Genomic DNA, 15,728 nt, shown 5'->3' with positions numbered 1-15,728 from the left:
TATATATATATATATATATATATATTTATTTTTTACATGCACAGAGCTTTGCCCTGCCCCTTGCTACACGCTAAACCCTGCCCCCATTTTTTTATTGGCCCGCTGCATGGCCAGCATCTGCCGGCGGTGGCCATTGAGTGGTGCAAACCATGGATTGTTCACCATAGATGGCTTAAGTGCCATTGATGGTTAACACCGATGGCACCATTGATGGCAACCATCGATGGGAGCCCACTGATGGCCATCCATCCCTATATTGTCATATGCAGTATGTAATGTTCAGCAAGGGGGCGTGTTCATGCAAGTGAGGCTTATGCATTTATATACACATATGCGCTTGGTAAGAGGCACATCTTAGCGCTTGCTATAGGGCAGGTGCAAATACACATGGATGATGACATGTCGTAAACTAAGTGCTTGAGCTGCTGCTGCTGATGTGTATGCATTTTGAAATGTGTATGACTGTGCAATGTGCAGATATACGCACACACCTAATTTTGGTGTCAATTCCAACCATTTTGCTCCCAATCCTGCATCAGCCACACAATGATCTGCCGTATTTTATCTAAAACAACTCATACCTTTGGGAGGGATCGTGGCCAAATAAATATACTATTTTTCCAATTATCCTGATTAGACTATAATCCTGACAACATCCTTTAAATTATTCCAAAAGAAAATCCATTGCTCCCTTTCAACAATTTTTGAAAACTGCATGGCCAATTTCCCACCTGGATACAGATTACAGGTTCCGTGTGAGGTTCCCTTGGATAGTCATCTACGTTTGTGCAAATCTATTTTTGTATGAATAAGACAGGCACAAAATGACGGCTCATTTCACTGTGCTCTGGCACTCATAGAACAATGACAATGAGATGCGGAAATTATTATTATAGTTTCCAGAAGAAAAGCAGAAAACTCGAGTTCCGGGCTCTCTGATGAGGTGCTGCAAGGGTTAAATATAAAAGGTTAGCATATATGTCCGGCAGCTTGGTCTTCGGAATATACCTCCCAGTAGGAGAACGTGTAAAAATAGCTGTATTATGTAAGACTCTGTTGACGTCAGAAGCTGCCATGTTCAGGAATGTTACAGGGAGATCAGCAGGACTTATACCCATCCAAGAGAGCAGTAAGCTAAAATAACACTCCAAAGGAAACATAAACATCCCCTTTCTGTCATCACTGTAAATTCAATGTAGATTACGACTGCAGGATAAGGGTCATTGCTTTCTGATTTCATAAAACACCCATGATAAATGCATGGATGTGATGAAGATGAGATGTAACACTGCGGTCACACTACTCCATGCAGTTATGGGAGGGAAGACTGTTAATATATAATTTAATGCTCCCTTGTTACTCATGACATACTTGTCACTGTATATTATTAAAAGCAATTGAAGATTGCCATCACAATTTGTTTTCGTACCTGTATTGATTTTCTATGAATCTTTAGGGATCACCAAATAATAAAGTTTGTATTCAAATGGAGACTTTATTTATACATGCAGGATTTAAAGTGCAGGATTTTACACATTTAATATTAAAATGATAAAAACACTGTTTATAATATTTATTACAACAACGTGGATCCAAATTTATCATCCATACGTGTCCCTTTGTTACATTTCAATATAATTATTCTAGAAGAAAAATCCTAAATTCTAAAGGTGATAATATAATAACTGGAAAATAAAAAGTGACTTTCTGTTTTCCTTTTTCTTTTTCTTTAGATCAGAATCCAGAAGCTGGTAAATCTTATTCCCATAGATAAATGATAGCAAAACTACTGAGAGTACTATGTTCCGGAATACCATCTTATTCTTAGATTTACACAAGTTAAGTCTATTTCCTATTATGTTATTCTAATCCAGATGTCGTCTGGCAACGCACCTCAGTGTTAATATAGAACAAAAAAGTATTCCCGCACCAGTATATAATTTTACAAAGTAGTTAATCTCATTCCCAAATGACCATTTTTAGTGTAACATATACACCTTGGCCCTCATTCCGAGTTGTTCGCTCGCAAGTGAATTTTAGCAGATTTGCTCATGCTAAGCCGTCGCCTACTGGGAGTGAATCTTAGCTTCTTAAAATTGCGAACGATATATTCGCAATATTGCGATTACACACCTCGTAGCAGTTTCTGAGTAGCTCCAGACTTACTCGGCATCTGCGATCAGTTCAGTGCTTGGCGTTCCTGGTTTGACGTCACAAACACACCCAGCGTTCGCCCAGACACTCCCCCGTTTCTCCAGCCACTCTTGCGTTTTTTCCGGAAACGGTAGCGTTTTTTCCCACACGCCCATAAAACGGCCTGTTTCCGCCCAGTAACACCCATTTCCTGTCAATCACATTACGATCGCCAGAACGATGAAAAAGCCGTGAGTAAAATTCCTAACTGCATAGCAAATTTACTTGGCGCAGTCGCAGTGCGGACATTGCGCATGCGCATTAAGCGGAAAATCGCTGCGATGCGAAGATTTTTACCGAGCGAACAACTCGGAATGAGGGCCCTTATTCTTTGTCCGGGAGTGCTACACCTGGCTTTAAAGACTACAATACCAACACACAAGAAAAGAAGCCATTTAGTAGGGTGCACTGAGATTCAAATATCGATAGTTTAATATATAACTTTTATTATTTTAATTAAAAAGAAAGAATTTTTCTTCAGCCATATAAAATATCAAAATAGTGTAAGTGAATATAATAAACAATTAGTGATGAGCGAGGTTCGGTTTTACTCGGTTTTACTCGGTTTTACTCGGTTAGTAAAACCGAGTAAAACCGAACCCGCTCATCACTATAAACAATGTGAAGTTAAAAATTGATCATCTACAGAGACTGCTGCTGCTGTAATGAGGATTTGTCCTCTAATGTAGGCTCAATGGCCCCTGCTGCTGTCAGACTTGCTTGGTTTCGTTTGTTTCAATGTATGACACAGCTTTGTCATCTAGGGAAATATAAGTCTTTTATATGTTTTCGTTAATTTACTTAGTTGGTTTATATTCACTAATTTCTTTGTTTGTTTCACAAATAAGCTAGATTGTCAGTGAATTTAACCTGGGTACAGGGCTCAATTCTTTAGCACTCGGCTATTGCGGTGATTGCCTGTCACAGCACACCACACTACTGTCCTATGATAGGTATTTGTTTATTACACATATGTTATTACCCAGTTAAGTAATGGTGCAGTAATAGTAATAGTATATGTATATTTCTCATGTCGCTTTTAGCGGTTCTAAAAACCCGCTATGCGCGGCCGTCTATTGGTTATAAGCTGCACGTCCCTCCTGACGCTATTACTCCCCCACCAGTTTCTAACTGAGTATGGTCCCAATACTATCACTTTGTCTGCGCATCTCTGTGTATAGTGGGGATCAGTGGATTTCAGTGAAACATCTAATTTGTATAATTTAGATAGAAATTGAATGGAATGGGCATTTGCTTCACATGTGAAATCTTCACACTCTCACTCTGATTCATTCACTTCAGCTTTGTGATACATCACTCCATTATATAGGTTATATCTGTGTCCTGCAAACCGCTTATGACACCACCTAATGTATCCACCACATTTGTTGATTAATGCATTAATGACAAAGCTGTGTGTTCAGAGGTGTGTATATAATATGCAGTTAGCAAATGCCTGATCAAATTTTCTATCTCTCTAACACGTGTTCCACTTAATATACAGCGCCTGGGTTGTACATAATGATTTGTTTTGGAATAATCATATGTTCCTTTGGTATAGTATATATTCTACATTGATCTTTATTCAGAATAGCCCTAGTGCCATGATAGTGTAGTTATTGGTTCAAGCCGCGTGTAGCGGCTCCGGATAACCGCCACGTGCGGCAGACTGGCTCTGTCAGCCCAGCCGTCCCTGCACCCTAGATCCCAATCCCACTACTGTGTGTCGGGTAGTTGATCACCGTGCACTGTCAACACTAGAGATGAGCGGGTTCGGTTCCTCGGAATCCGAACCCGCCCGAACTTCAGCTTTTTTTACACGGGGCCGAGCAGGCTCGGATCCTCCCGCCTTGCTCGGTTAACCCGAGCGCGCCCGAACGTCATCATCCCGCTGTCGGATTCTCGCGAGGCTCGGATTCTATCGCGAGACTCGGATTCTATATAAGGAGCCGCGCGTCGCCGCCATTTTCACACGTGCATTGAGATTGATAGGGAGAGGACGTGGCTGGCGTCCTCTCCGTTTAGACTAGAGTACTAGAGAGAGACACAAATTTTGGGGAGCATATTATTAGGAGGAGTACTACTTGCTGCTGATAGTGTGACCAGTGACCACCAGTTTAATTAATCCGTTCTCTGCCTGATAAAAAACGATACACAGTGTGACACAGTCACATACCATATCTGTGCTCAGCCCAGTGTGCTGCATCATATGTAATACTGTATATCATTATCTGACTGCTGAGTGCTCACTGCTCACACAGCTTAATTGTGGGGGAGACTGGGGAGCAGTTATAGCAGGAGTACATATTTTAAGTACAGTGCACACTTTTGCTGCCAGAGTGCCACTGCCAGTGTGACTGACCAGTGACCACTGACCACCAGTATTGTGATTGTCTGCTGACCACCAGTATATTGTGATTGTCTGCCTGAAAAAGTTAAACACTCGTAGTGTGGTGTTTTTATAAACGCATTCTGCAGACAGTGTCCAGCAGGTCCGTCATTACATAATATATACCTGTCCGGCTGCAGTACTAGTGTGATATATATATATATATATTTTTTTTTTCTCATTATCATCCAGTCTATATTAGCAGCAGACACAGTACGGTAGTCCACGGCTGTAGCTACCTCTGTGTCGGCAGTCGCTCGTCCATCCATAATTGTATACCACCTACCCGTGGTTTTTTTTTTCTATCTTCTTGATACTAGTAGCTTACTTTAGGAGTCTGCAGTGCTGAGTCTGACAGTGTCCAGCAGGTCCGTCATTACATAATATATACCTGTCCGGCTGCAGTACTAGTGTGATATATATATATATATATTAATTTTATCTCATTATAATCCAGTCTATATTAGCAGCAGACACAGTACGGTAGTCCACGGCTGTAGCTACCTCTGTGTCGGCAGTCGCTCGTCCATCCATAATTGTATACCACCTACCCGTGGTTTTTTTTTTTTCTATCTTCTTGATACTAGTAGCTTACTTCAGGAGTCTGCAGTGCCGACAGACAGTGTCCAGCAGGTCCGTCATTACATAATATATACCTGTCCGGCTGCAGTACTAGTGTGATATATATATATATATTTTAATTTTATCTCATTATCATCCAGTCTATATTAGCAGCAGACACAGTACGGTAGTCCACGGCTGTAGCTACCTCTGTGTCGGCAGTCGCTCGTCCATCCATAATTGTATACCACCTACCCGTGGTTTTTTTTTTTCTATCTTCTTGATACTAGTAGCTTACTTTAGGAGTCTGCAGTGCTGACAGACAGTGTCCAGCAGGTCCGTCATTACATAATATATACCTGTCCGGCTGCAGTACTAGTGTGATATATATATATATATTTTAATTTTATCTCATTATCATCCAGTCTATATTAGCAGCAGACACAGTACGGTAGTCCACGGCTGTAGCTACCTCTGTGTCGGCAGTCGCTCGTCCATCCATAATTGTATACCACCTACCCGTGGTTTGTTTTTTTTCTATCTTCTTGATACTAGTAGCTTACTTTAGGAGTCTGCAGTGCTGACAGACAGTGTCCAGCAGGTCCGTCATTACATAATATATACCTGTCCGGCTGCAGTACTAGTGTGATATATATATATATATTTTAATTTTATCTCATTATCATCCAGTCTATACTAGCAGCAGACACAGTACGGTAGTCCACGGCTGTAGCTACCTCTGTGTCGGCAGTCGCTCGTCCATCCATAATTGTATACCACCTACCCGTGGTTTTTTTTTTTTCTATCTTCTTGATACTACTAGTAGCTTACTTTAGGAGTCTGCAGTGCTGAGTCTGACAGACAGTGTCCAGCAAGTCCGTCATTACATAATATATACCTGTCCGGCTGCAGTACTAGTGTGATATATATATATATTATATATTAATTTTATCTCATTATCATCCAGTCTATATTAGCAGCAGACACAGTACGGTAGTCCACGGCAATAGCTACCTCTGTGTCGGCAGTCGCTCGTCATCCATAAGTATACTAGTATCCATCCATCTCCATTGTTTACCTGAGGTGCCTTTTAGTTGTGCCTATTAAAATATGGAGAACAAAAATGTTGAGGTTCCAAAAATAGGGAAAGATCAATATCGACTTCCACCTCGTGCTGAAGCTGCTGCCACTAGTCATGGCCGAGACGATGAAATGCCAGCAACGTCGTCTGCCAAGGCCGATGCCCAATGTCATAGTACAGAGCATGTAAAATCCAAAACACCAAATATCAGTAAAAAAAAGGACTCAAAAATCTAAAATAAAATCGTCGGAGGAGAAGCGTAAACTTGCCAATATGCCATTTACCACACGGAGTGGCAAGGAACGGCTGAGGCCCTGGCCTATGTTCATGGCTAGTGGTTCAGCTTCACATGAGGATGGAAGCACTCAGCCTCTCGCTAGAAAAATGAAAAGACTCAAGCTGGCAAAAGCACAGCAAAGAACTGTGCGTTCTTCGAAATCCCAAATCCACAAGGAGAGTCCAATTGTGTCGGTTGCGATGCCTGACCTTCCCAACACTGGACGTGAAGAGCATACGCCTTCCACCATTTGCACGCCCCCTGCAAGTGCTGGAAGGAGCACCCGCAGTCCAGTTCCTGATAGTCAGATTGAAGATGTCAGTGTTGAAGTACACCAGGATGAGGAGGATATGGGTGTTGCTGGCGCTGGGGAGGAAATTGACAAGGAGGATTCTGATGGTGAGGTGGTTTGTTTAAGTCAGGCACCCGGGGAGACACCTGTTGTCCGTGGGAGGAATATGGCCATTGACATGCCTGGTCAAAATACCAAAAAAATCAGCTCTTCGGTGTGGAAGTATTTCAACAGAAATGCGGACAACATTTGTCAAGCCGTGTGTTGCCTTTGTCAAGCTGTAATAAGTAGGGGTAAGGACGTTAACCACCTCGGAACATCCTCCCTTATACGTCACCTGCAGCGCATTCATAATAAGTCAGTGACAAGTTCAAAAACTTTGGGCGACAGCGGAAGCAGTCCACTGACCAGTAAATCCCTTCCTCTTGTAACCAAGCTCACGCAAACCACCCCACCAACTCCCTCAGTGTCAATTTCCTCCTTCCCCAGGAATGCCAATAGTCCTGCAGGCCATGTCACTGGCAATTCTGACGAGTCCTCTCCTGCCTGGGATTCCTCCGATGCATCCTTGCGTGTAACGCCTACTGCTGCTGGCGCTGCTGTTGTTGCTGCTGGGAGTCGATGGTCATCCCAGAGGGGAAGTCGGAAGACCACTTGTACTACTTCCAGTAAGCAATTGACTGTCCAACAGTCCTTTGCGAGGAAGATGAAATATCACAGCAGTCATCCTGTTGCAAAGCGGAAAACTGAGGCCTTGACAACTATGTTGGTGTTAGACGTGCGTCCGGTATCCGCCGTTAGTTCACAGGGAACTAGACAATTTCTTGAGGTAGTGTGCCCCTATTACCAAATACCATCTAGGTTCCACTTCTCTAGGCAGGCGATACCGAGAATGTACACGGACGTCAGAAAAAGACTCACCAGTGTCCTAAAAAATGCAGTTGTACCCAATGTCCACTTAACCACGGACATGTGGACAAGTGGAGCAGGGCAGGGTCAGGACTATATGACTGTGACAGCCCACTGGGTAGATGTATGGACTCCCGCCGCAAGAACAGCAGCGGCGGCACCAGTAGCAGCATCTCGCAAACGCCAACTCTTTCCTAGGCAGGCTACGCTTTGTATCACCGGTTTCCAGAATACGCACACAGCTGAAAACCTCTTACGGCAACTGAGGAAGATCATCGCGGAATGGCTTACCCCAATTGGACTCTCCTGTGGATTTGTGGCATCGGACAACGCCAGCAATATTGTGTGTGCATTAAATATGGGCAAATTCCAGCACGTCCCATGTTTTGCACATACCTTGAATTTGGTGGTGCAGAATTATTTAAAAACGAGAGGGGCGTGCAAGAGATGCTGTCGGTGGCCAGAAGAATTGTGGGACACTTTCGGCGTACAGGCACCACGTACAGAAGACTGGAGCACCACCAAAAATGCCTGAACCTGCCCTGCCATCATCTGAAGCAAGAAGTGGTAACGAGGTGGAATTCAACCCTATATATGCTTCAGAGGTTGGAGGAGCAGCAAAAGGCCATTCAAGCCTATACAATTGAGCACGATATAGGAGGTGGAATGCACCTGTCTCAAGCGCAGTGGAGAATGATTTCAACGTTGTGCAAGGTTCTGCTGCCCTTTGAACTTGCCACACGTGAAGTCAGTTCAGACACTGCCAGCCTGAGTCAGGTCATTCCCCTCATCAGGCTTTTGCAGAAGAAGCTGGAGACATTGAAGGAGGAGCTAACACAGAGCGATTCCGCTAGGCATGTGGGACTTGTGGATGGAGCCCTTAATTCGCTTAACAAGGATTCACGGGTGGTCAATCTGTTGAAATCAGAGCACTACATTTTGGCCACCGTGCTCGATCCTAGATTTAAAACCTACCTTGGATCTCTCTTTCCGGCAGACACAAGTCTGCTGGGGTTGAAAGACCTGCTGGTGAGAAAATTGTCAAGTCAAGCGGAACGTGACCTGTCAACATCTCCTCCTTCACATTCTCCCGCAACTGGGGGTGCGAGGAAAAGGCTCAGAATTCCGAGCCCACCCGCTGGCGGTGATGCAGGGCAGTCTGGAGCGACTGCTGATGCTGACATCTGGTCCGGACTGAAGGATCTGCCAACGATTACGGATACGGACATGTCGTCTACTAGCACTGCATATGATTCTCTCCCCATTGAAAGAATGGTGGAGGATTATATGAGTGACCGCATCCAAGTAGGCACGTCAGACAGTCCGTACTTATACTGGCAGGAAAAAGAGGCAATTTGGAGGCCCTTGCACAAACTGGCTTTATTCTACCGAAGTTGCCCTCCCACAAGTGTGTACTCCGAAAGAGTGTTTAGTGCCGCCACTCACCTTGTCAGCAATCGGCGTACGAGGTTACTTCCAGAAAATGTGGAGAAGATAATGTTCATTAAAATGAATTATAATCAATTCCCCCGTGGAGACATTGACCAGCAGCAATTGCCTCCACAAAGTACACAGGGAGCTGAGATGGTGGATTCCAGTGGGGACGAATTGATAATCTGTGAGGAGCGGGATGTACACGGTGATATATCGGAGGATGATGATGAGGTGGACATCTTGCCTCTGTAGAGCCAGTTTGTGCAAGGAGAGATTAATTGCTTCTTTTTCGGTGGGGGTCCAAACCAACCCGTCATTTCAGTCACAGTCGTGTGGCAGACCCTGTCACTGAAATGATGGGTTGGTTAAAGTGTGCATGTCCTGTTTATACAACATAAGGGTGGGTGGGAGGGCCCAAGGACAATTCCATCTTGCACCTCATTTTTCTTTCATTTTTCTTTGCGTCATGTGCTGTTTGGGGAGTGTTTTTTGGAAGGGCCATCCTGCGTGACACTGCAGTGACACTCCTAGATGGGCCAGGTGTTTGTGTCGGCAACTAGGGTCGCTTAGCTTACTCACACAGCTACCTCATTGCGCCTCTTTTTTTCTTTGCGTCATGTGCTGTTTGGGGAGTGTTTTTTGGAAGGGCCATCCTGCGTGACACTGCAGTGCCACTCCTAGATGGGCCAGGTGTTTGTGTCGGCCACTAGGGTCGCTTAGCTTACTCACACAGCTACCTCATTGCGCCTCTTTTTTTCTTTGCGTCATGTGCTATTTGGGGAGTGTTTTTTGGAAGGGCCATCCTGCGTGACACTGCAGTGCCACTCCTAGATGGGCCAGGTGTTTGTGTCGGCCACTAGGGTCGCTAGCTTACTCACACAGCTACCTCATTGCGCCTCTTTTTTTCTTTGCGTCATGTGCTGTTTGGGGAGTGTTTTTTGGAAGGGCCATCCTGCGTGACACTGCAGTGCCACTCCTAGATGGGCCAGGTGTTTGTGTCGGCCACTAGGGTCGCTTAGCTTACTCACACAGCTACCTCATTGCGCCTCTTTTTTTCTTTGCGTCATGTGCTGTTTGGGGAGTGTTTTTTGGAAGGGCCATCCTGCGTGACACTGCAGTGCCAATCCTAGATGGGCCAGGTGTTTGTGTCGGCCACTAGGGTCGCTTAGCTTACTCACACAGCTACCTCATTGCGCCTCTTTTTTTCTTTGCATCATGTGCTGTTTGGGGAGTGTTTTTTGGAAGGGCCATCCTGCGTGACACTGCAGTGCCACTCCTAGATGGGCCAGGTGTTTGTGTCGGCCACTAGGGTCGCTTAGCTTACTCACACAGCTACCTCATTGCACCTCTTTTTTTCTTTGCATCATGTGCTGTTTGGGGAGTGTTTTTTGGAAGGGCCATCCTGCGTGACACTGCAGTGCCACTCCTAGATGGGCCAGGTGTTTGTGTCAGCCACTAGGGTCGCTTAGCTTACTCACACAGCTACCTCATTGCGCCTCTTTTTTTCTTTGCGTCATGTGCTGTTTGGGGAGTGTTTTTTGGAAGGGCCATCCTGCGTGACACTGCAGTGCCACTCCTAGATGGGCCAGGTGTTTGTGTCGGCCACTAGGGTCGCTTAGCTTACTCACACAGCTACCTCATTGCGCCTCTTTTTTTCTTTGCGTCATGTGCTGTTTGGGGAGTGTTTTTTGGAAGGGCCATCCTGCGTGACACTGCAGTGCCACTCCTAGATGGGCCAGGTGTTTGTGTCGGCCACTAGGGTCGCTTAGCTTAGTCATCCAGCGACCTCGGTGCAAATTTTAGGACTAAAAATAATATTGTGAGGTGTGAGGTGTTCAGAATAGACTGAAAATGAGTGGAAATTATGGTTTTTGAGGTTAATAATACTTTGGGATCAAAATGACCCCCAAATGCTATGATTTAAGCTGTTTTTTAGTGTTTTTTGAAAAAAACACCCGAATCCAAAACACACCCGAATCCGACAAAAAAAATTCGGTGAGGTTTTGCCAAAACGCGTTCGAACCCAAAACACGGCCGCGGAACCGAACCCAAAACCAAAACACAAAACCCGAAAAATTTCAAGTGCACATCTCTAGTCAACACCCTGACCGTCTATCAGTCTAGCGGGATCGGTCCAACTTTATGAGCATCTGATGCCCTGACGAAGCAGCCTCTGTGAAACGTACGTTGGCGTTTCTTAGAGAAGGCTGCATGCTGTAATTCTACTGCTGTTAGCTTAAAGGGAAAGAATAAGTCTATTTGAATGCTCATAAAGTTGGACCGATCCCGCTAGACTGATAGATGGTCAGGGTGTTGACAGTGCACGGTGATCAACTACCCGACACACAGTAGCGGGATTGGGATCTAGGGTGCAGGGACGGCTGGGCTGACAGAGCCAGTCTGCCGCACGTGGCGGTTATCCGGAGCCGCTACACGCGGCTTGAACCAATAACTACACTATCATGGCACTAGGGCTATTCTGAATAAAGATCAATGTAGAATATATACTATACCAAAGGAACATATGATTATTCCAAAACAAATCATTATGTACAACCCAGGCGCTGTATATTAAGTGGAACACGTGTTAGAGAGATAGAAAATTTGATCAGGCATTTGCTAACTGCATATTTGATACACACATCTGAACACACAGCTTTGTCATTAATGCATTAATCAACAAATGTGGTGGATACATTAGGTGGTGTCTTAAGCGGATTGCAGGACACAGATATAACCTATATAATGGAGTGATGTATCACAAAGCTGAAGTGAATGAATCAGAGTGAGAGTGTGAAGATTTCACATGTGAAGCAAATGCCCATTCCATTCAATTTCTATGTAAATTATACAAATTAGATGTTTCACTGAAATCCACTGATCCCCACTATACACAGAGATGCGCAGACAAAGTGATAGTATTGGGACCAAACTCGGTTAGAAACTGGTGGGGGAGTAATAGCGTCAGGAGGGACGTGCAGCTTATAACCAATAGACGGCCGCGCATAGCGGGTTTTAAGAACCGCTAAAAGCGACCTGAGAAATATACATATACTATTACTGCACCATTACTTAACTGGGTAATAACATATGTGTAATAAACAAATACCTATCATAGGACAGTAGTGTGGTGTGCTGTGACAGGCAATCACCGCAATAGCCGAGTGCTAAAGAATTGAGCCCTGTACCCAGGTTAAATTCATTGACAATCTAGCTAATTTGTGAAACAAACAAAGAAATTAGTGAATATAAACCAACTAAGTAAATTAACGAAAACATATAAAAGACTTATATTTCCCTAGATGACAAAGCTGTGTCATACATTGAAACAAATGAAACCAAGCAAGTCTGACAGCAGCAGGGGCCATTGAGCCTACATTAGAGGAAAAATCCTCATTACAGCAGCAGCAGTCTCTGTAGATGATCAATTTTTAACTTCACATTGTTTATTATATTCACTTACACTATTTTGATATTTCATATGGCTGAAGAAAAATTCTTTCTTTTTAATTAAAATAATAAAAGTTATATATTAAACTATCGATATTTGAATCTCAGTGCACCTCAGTGTTATCTTGCATTTTCAGTTGTGACCAGCAATACCTACAAAAGGTTAGTCCTTGCACTCACATGCACATATGTTCTATAGTAGTGAAGTCTTTTTACCCCCACATTGAAGTATGCCTCTTTTATGGAGGTCTTTAGAGACTGGGACTGTGCTATGAACTTGTCCTTGATAAGGATCAACCTTACGTTGTGTATACCGATTTAACACAAGCAATGTCTGCACGCATTCAGGGTAATTTGAATCTAGACTTTATCCATATATCTTCTTCTCCTCTAGGGCCAAACTTTTGGGAAGAAGAAGGATGGGACCTTGCATCTTTGTATTGATTACTTAAGCAAGAATCGTCTTATTTAAGAACTGTTGCCCTGTATTTCGAATGTTGACATTCTGCAACCTCATTAGTGGAGCTACTATTAGAATTACTATTCTGAAAGCAAGATCTTCAGGGAGCCTGCAACCTTACAAGTATCATAGAGGGGAATGAGTGGTAGGTGGTGGTGTTCATTATTGTCTGGGTTGGGTTGTGGATGTCTCCGGTTTTGTGTCAGAGCCACGAGTGGCTGGAGTAATGTTGTGCTGGCAGCTAGAAGGCTTAATGTAGTTCCTTCTCATATGAATTGTGGGAATCTCTGATCCTGTGGGAGGTCAGAAGGCGTTCTGAAACTAGTGCCAGGTGGTTGACTAGACCCAGAGCAGGGGTGCAGAGTCATACCCCACTGGTGGTCTTCTCCAGGGAACCCCGCAATGGGATTCGGTTTTCGTTGCACCCGGTGGGCTGGGGCTACCCTGACTGGGTCACCTGGGCTAGAACTAGAGTCTGGGAGATGATCAAGCAAGGACTGAAGGATGAGTGAAGAGCAACCTGTTAGATTCTCAGATCGGTCTGGAACTGAAGATATCTGTGGAGGAGCGCAGCTTCAAAGCTCACACACAGAGCTGTGTGACTTATGGCACTGGCAACCTGACCCTTGGTAAGCAGGAAGCTTTATACCCCTGGGTGACTCAGGGTTGATTAAGAGCATCAGCTGACACTTAGGCCGGGAGGGATTGGTCATGGTCAGCCGATACTAAACAAGATAGTTCAATCCATGCTGCCGGGCCTGCAGGAGCATCGCCATGTAGAACACCGCTACAGCACCCCAAATCTTCCACTCTGCTCCCCTGTGCATCACGCACAGAAGACACAGCCATATCTGTGGCGATTACTGCGGCCAAGCGAACAGCACACCGCCGGACTGTCAGAGCATACCGAACCTTCACGAGCAGCTGGACAGGTATAAAACAGGGACTAACCTTAGCAGCATTCCCTGAGTCCGTGACAAGTATGACTGTCTTTGGCTTGTGTAATAGACCTGCTCTTTTCTGAAGTTTGTCAACAAGATTTATTATTTTCCAGTAGGATTTCTTTGATGACATTCTCCATATTGTCTTGACATTGAGACTTATAGAAGACATGTCAAAGAAATCCTAAAGTAACTTGCCTCAGAAGACATCACCGATACTGCAATCTGGAGAGCTGTCTCTTTGATCATGTTCAATTACCTTTCCTTTGTTATAATATTAATGGGCCTAGTCTACAAATAGACCACAACAAAGTCAAAGCCATCAGAGATTGGCCTCAACCATCTGTGCCTGCTCTGCATTTCTCCCGTCACACTCTGATGTTTCTCCTCCTCCCTCCTCCTTGCCCTGTTCTAACACCAAAGACCAAGACGACATCACATTCTATGTCCAGACACCTTGAAATAAACGTTATTTATTGGAATCGATCAATTATGCAAGCAAAATCCATAGCTAGATAAATAACCACAATGAGAATTAGCAATTCCAATAGCTAAATAGGTACATGGGCCTTATTACATTTTTTTTTAAATAAAATAAAAAGCTTACAGCAATAAAAAAAAAAAAAAAAGGGCCAAAGTATAAATAGACACCTCTATTTGTAGATTTTGGCAGCTTTTCCCCTGCCAACCATCACCAGGAAAATGGTGACACCCACTCCACAGGTGAGTACTGGCTCTGGGGGTCATAAGATATATTAAGTGTCACTGATATATGTAAACTTTTCCCAGACTTATAAGCTTCCTCCTATGGATCCTATCAGTAGGCCTAGTCAAGAACAGTAAAAGCATCTGCTATATTATTGTTCCAAGACAACAGTATTATTACATTGTATAACAGACCAAACATTACATAATTTACAATCACAGTACATTATTGGTAAAATAATGTGCATATGCTCTCAGCAGCAAGGGGGACATTTTTCTCCCACAGCAGCCAGTGGCGGATCTAGACTTAACTTTTAGGGGGGGGCGGTTTAAGAATGATGACTCCTCCTCCTAATCATAGCCCCTCCCGTTCGCTTCTAAAATTTCCTATTGTTGCCATTACTAATAAAATGTTGCCAGTTAGTGGAGAAAACCCTGCGCACTGGTGATACAGACTGGCGAATCGCCATTCCTCCCATCAGGGGTGGTAGAGGATAAGACAGTAGGGCAATTTAAACATGCATGGGATAGACAGAAGGATATCCTTACAAAGAAATAAGGATCAAATAAGGTTAGAGATAAAAATAATGTAAAAAAAAAAATAGGGGCAGACTAGATGGGCCAAGTGGTTCTTATCTGCCGACAAATTCTATGTTTCTATAGCACACTGAATGAGCCGAAATTCACATTATAGCACACTGTATGAGCTGAAATTCACATTGTAGCACACTGAATGAGCCGAAATTCACATTATAGAACACTGTATGAGCTGAAATTCACATTATAGCACACTGAATGAGCCGAAATTCACATTATAGCACACTGTATGAGCTGAAATTCACATTATAGCACACTGAATGAGCCGAAATTCACATTATAGAACACTGTATGAGCTGAAATTCACATTGTAGCACACTGAATGAGCAGAAATTCGTATTTCTGAAACCAGCACCGGGCTCCACTAGCCAGATACATAATGCCACAGCCGGGGGACACTTTTATATAGGTCCCGGCGGCCCTGGCATTACATAACCAA

Source organism: Pseudophryne corroboree, chromosome 5 (genome assembly GCF_028390025.1).
Source record: "Pseudophryne corroboree isolate aPseCor3 chromosome 5, aPseCor3.hap2, whole genome shotgun sequence".
Classification (NCBI taxonomy): Eukaryota; Metazoa; Chordata; class Amphibia; order Anura; family Myobatrachidae; genus Pseudophryne; species Pseudophryne corroboree.
The sequence above is the reverse complement of the archived record's forward strand: the minus strand, read 5'-3'. Positions refer to the sequence as shown.